Consider the following 5,000-nt stretch of genomic DNA (forward strand, 5'->3'; position numbering starts at 1 on the left):
TATATATATGTATATATATATATATACGCATGTATACATACATGTCTTCGAACAGGAAAGCATTAAGAGGTGAGACAAGGGTGAGAAAATTCAGTTCAATACGAATTCAAAATCCCAACCTGCCGCCCGGCGACCCAGATTGAATTTCATGCTCTAAAGGCCGGGAATCCATGACTTTAGCGAATAGTTATTGGGAGATACATAGCCTATAAAGTAGAAAGGTAGAAGGATGAATAAATGTGAAGTTAAGTAGATGTATATAGAAAATCATATATGAATTACATTTACGCGTATGAATAAATATATCGATGGACCGGGTAATAAGAACATAAATGCACGGATGAAAAGAAGAGAGAAAATGTCATCAGAAAAAAAAGTGAGGAGTTGTAAATTACGAAAGAAAAATGATCAAAAATAATCAACAAAAGCACAATTACCAAGGCATTTCGACCCAAGATTACAGTGATGCCAACTCAATCAGCTGTGACCTTAAGCGCAGGAGACACTGGCGCGGTGGCACAGCGAAGGTAGCCGTGGAGACAGGCAGGGAAGGAACTATTAGCACTTATTATCTCCAAACGTTGGCATTCTGCTTACCCTCGTTTCTCAACTGGCTCCGACCTGCTACCACTTATGTGATTCGAAATTACAAAGTGTAAACAAACATACATGCACGCATACCATACAAATGTTTACGAAAACTGCGTATAAAGTATACATTTGCAGTATATATATAGATAAATATATATATATATATATTATATATATCTATATATATATATATATATATATATGTATATATATACATCACACCAAAATCTCTCTCTCTCTCTCTTTCTCTCTCTTCTCTCTCTCTCTCTCCTCCTTCTCTCTCTCTCTCTCTCTCCCTCTCTCTCTCTCTCTCTCTCTATATATATATATATTTTATATTATATTATATAATACACACACAAATATATGAATAAATATATATATATTATATATTATATATATATATATATATATATATATATATATATATAAATGTATATATATACACACAATATATGAAGATATTAAATATATATATATATATTATTATATATATAGATCTATATATATATATATGTGTGTGTGTGTGTGTGTGTGTGTGTGTGTGTGTGTGTGTGTGTGTGTGTGTGTGTGTGTGTGCTTGTGTGTGTGTATACACGCAATAACACATAAACGACAAAGAGTTTTTATACACAAATAAGCTTAAACCGTAAGTATTTGTCTTAGGACTGGTAATCAGAAATTAACAGAGCGTATGTTAATCATATTACAAGCTACAGCTATAATCACAGTAACTTCTCTTTAGCAGCTTTTATTTGCATAATTGTAAGCACCATGACTGGAGTAAAAGTTGTGGTTTACATTTGGCAATACAAGGGTTTGTCGCTCTTACCTTTTCATTAAATTACAGATCGTCTAACTAAAACCGTAATAAGTGAATAGACTCACTATTTTTGCACACACACCGTGAGAGAGAGAGAGAGAGAGAGAGAGAGAGAGAGAGAGAGAGAGAGAGAGAGAGAGAGAGAGAGAGAGAGAGAGAGAGGAGAGAAGGAAGAAAGACAGAAGAGAAAGAGATAGAGAAGAGAGAGGAGAGAAGGGGGAAGGGAGAGGAGAGAGAGAGAGAGATAGTTGAGGAGAGAGGAGGAGAGGAGAGATGAGATGAGAGAGACAGAGGAGAGAGAAGGAGAGAGAGAGAGATAGAGGAGAGAGAGAGATGTGATGAGAGAGAGAGAGAGGAGAGAGAGGAAGAGAGAGAGAAGAGAGAGGAGAGATAGAGAGAGGAGAGACGAGAGAGAGAGAGAGAGTGTATGGAGAGAGAGAGAGAGAGAGATGAGAGAGAGGAGAGAGAGGGAGAGAGAGAGAGAGAGAGAGAGAGAGAGACGGAGAGAGACTTACCGGAGACGAGGAGCGAGAGAGGAGCGAGAGAGATGAGAGAGAGAGGAGAGGAGAGGACAGGAGAGAGAAGCAGAAGAGACCCAGAGAGAGAGAGAGAGAGAGAGAGAGAGAAAAGAGAGGAGGAGGGGAGAGGAGGGAGAGAAGAAGAGAAAAAGTGGGGGGGAAGAAAGAGAGGAAAAAAGGAGGGGAGAGGGAATAAAGGAGGAGAGAGAGGAAGAGAGGAGAGAGGAGGGGGGGAAGGGGAGGGGAGAGGGGAGAGAGAGAGAGAAGGAGAAGGGAGGAGGAGAGAGGGAGGGGGAAAAGGGGAGAGAAAAGAGAGAGAGAGAAAAGGGGAAAGAGGGGAAAAAAAAAGAGAGAGAAAGAGAGAGGGGGAAAAGAAGAAAGAAGAAAAGAGAAAAAAAGAAGAGGAAGGGGAGAGTAGAAAGAGAGGGGAAAAGAGGAAAAAAAAGAGGAGAAAAAGAGAGAAGAGGAGAGGAGAGAAGGAAGAGACGGAGAGACGGAGAGAAAAGAGAGAAAGGGAGGAGGAAAAGGGGAAAAGGGAGGGAAAGAGAGAGGGAGAGAGGGGAAAAAGGAAGAGGGGAGAAGAGAAAGGAGAGAGAAGGGGAGGAGGAGAGAAAGAGAGAGAGAGGGGAAGGAGAGAAGAAAGAGGGGAAAAGAGAGAGAGAAGAGGAAAGGGGGGGAGAAGAGGAAGGGAGAGAGGGAGAGAAGGAGAAGAGGAAGGGAGAGAGGGAGAAGAGGAAGGGAGAGAAAAAGAGGGGAGATAAAGAGAGAGAGGAAAAAGATGGAGAGAGAGAGGGAAGGAGGGAAGGGAGAAAGAGGAGAGAAAAGGGGAAAGGGGAGGAGGAAAGAGGGAGGGGAGGGGGAGGGAGGGGGAAAGAGAGAGGGAGGTGAGAGAGAGAGAGGGGAGATGAGGAGAAGGAGAGAGAAGAAAGAGGAGAGAGAGAGCCATTGTTTTTGTCCCATTGCTTAAGGAAAATAATTTTAAATTTAAGGGGGGTTTAAAGTTTCCTAAAATTGCCTTACAAATATATATATTTTGTTTTTAAAAGGGGCCCCTTTTGGGGTTTAAAACTCCCCCTGATCTGCGCACAATCACGCTGTTGTTGTTCAGCGTTATTGTGCATTTTAAAGTTTTTTCTTACCAAAATGGAAAAAACGACTGCTTTTGCGGAGTGTTTGGGCGCGCCCCAAATTTTTGGTGTCTCCCCATTTTGGCTCTTTGTTTGTTTTTATTCAATGTTACACAAAATTACCTTTCCTTTTTTTTCCAAATTTAAATTTATATTTTTTTATATTAAATTAATTTTTTTTTCCGTTGGGTTTAGGAAAATTAATTTTATTTTTTTTATTATATTTTTATATAATTTTTATTAATTTCTTTTTTTTAAAATTATTTATAAAAAAACAAAAATACTAATATATTTTTAAACTTTTTTTTAATATAATATGGAAATTTTTTTGTTTTTTGGAAATTTTTTTTTTTGCAATTTTTTTCAAAAAAAGCGGGGGGAATTTTTTTTGGTTTTTTTTAAAAAAAGGAAAAAAAAAAAAAAAAAAGTTTTAAAAAGAAAAAAAAAACCACAATTCCCTTTTTAAAAAGGGGAAAGCTTCGGAAAAAAGCGGGTGGTTTTTTTAAACCCCTTCCTTCCCAAACCGGAAAGGAAAGGGCCCGGGCCCGACCTTGTCCCGGGACCTTAGAAATTTCCCCGACTTCCCACGTGAGAAATTTTTTTTGGGGTAAATAAAAGCATTTTTGGTTTTATGTTGCAGTGGGTTTTTTATTTTTGGCGGGGATTAGAAAACCGGATGGGTTGACGGCACGGGGGAATTTGGGTGCTGACTTTAATTACTTTAAATTCTTTCCATGACGCCCTTTTACTTTAAATTTGGTAGTTCATACTTTAAATTTCGTTCAGGGAGTCATGTATAGGGGTCAATACCCCAGCTTACAGAGAGGGTTATTTGTTAATGTACTCCCAAAATTAAAATAAAATGCGCATATGTTTAAGTAAAATTAAGTCATGCATTAATGCAAAATGACATCATATATCAATGTAAAATTGTTTCAGATACAAATGCAAAATTGAAATCTTATATGAAAAAAAAAAATTTTGTACTATAGATGTAAAAATTTTTCTTTTTAAAAATTTTAATTGTTTTTATAAAAGGGTTTAAATTTTAAAAAAAATCATATATAAATGTAACATCGTTCCATACACAAATGTAAAATTGTTTCATATATGTTTTTTTTTTATATATATACAGTAAATGTAAACTAAAAAAATACAATAATATATAACATCATTGTTAGCGCACAATTAAGTTATATGATAATATTCAATGACGCCATGTGAATCTTATGAAATCACTTCGCATATTGATAAAATTTTTTAAAAAACTAGGGTTTTCACGTTTAAAGTTCCCACTTTAGTTTTAAAGACGCCCCCCCTTTTTAAAATTATCCGTAAAAACCCAAGAAATATATGATTTTAAACCCCCGTTCTAAAAATCTTTTGTAATTTAATAGGGACTTCGCGTTCTTTGTATTTCGAAGCGCAATAATCCAAGTTCTTATCGTACTTGTTTATTTTACCTTCAACTGGAGAGGGCTAATATTTGCATTTTCTCGCGCAAACAAACTTAACAAATAGCAATACCATTTCATTTCAGTTCATATGATTTTGTGATATATTTGTTCAAAATAGCTTGAAGATAAACTGTTGGTAATGTACTAAGAAACTTTATGGTAAAATTAGTTACTTCGATAACATTAATAAAAATCTGAATATCATATTACTGACAAATGCACATACAAAACCGTTATAAAGGATCGACGTAACATTAATTTTACTTTCCTTCTTCATCATTAAACATTTTCGACAGGTAACAACACCTGACCTGACATAGTTCCCCGCGACCTTGGACACTTAGCTTTTCCAGGTCACTCCCCTATAATTGGTCACCCCCCTCAGCCAGACCCATCACTCTTACTCTGAGCTGCATTGTAGGAACAGTTAACAGCACCCGTCACAACAGAGCGAAATGGATGTAGGAGCGTTCTTTAGCAGCCA

The sequence above is a fragment of the Penaeus japonicus genome, unplaced genomic scaffold, assembly GCF_977035675.1.
Source record: "Penaeus japonicus unplaced genomic scaffold, GWHDUDI00000001_assembly GWHDUDI00000038, whole genome shotgun sequence".
NCBI lineage: Eukaryota > Metazoa > Arthropoda > Malacostraca > Decapoda > Penaeidae > Penaeus > Penaeus japonicus.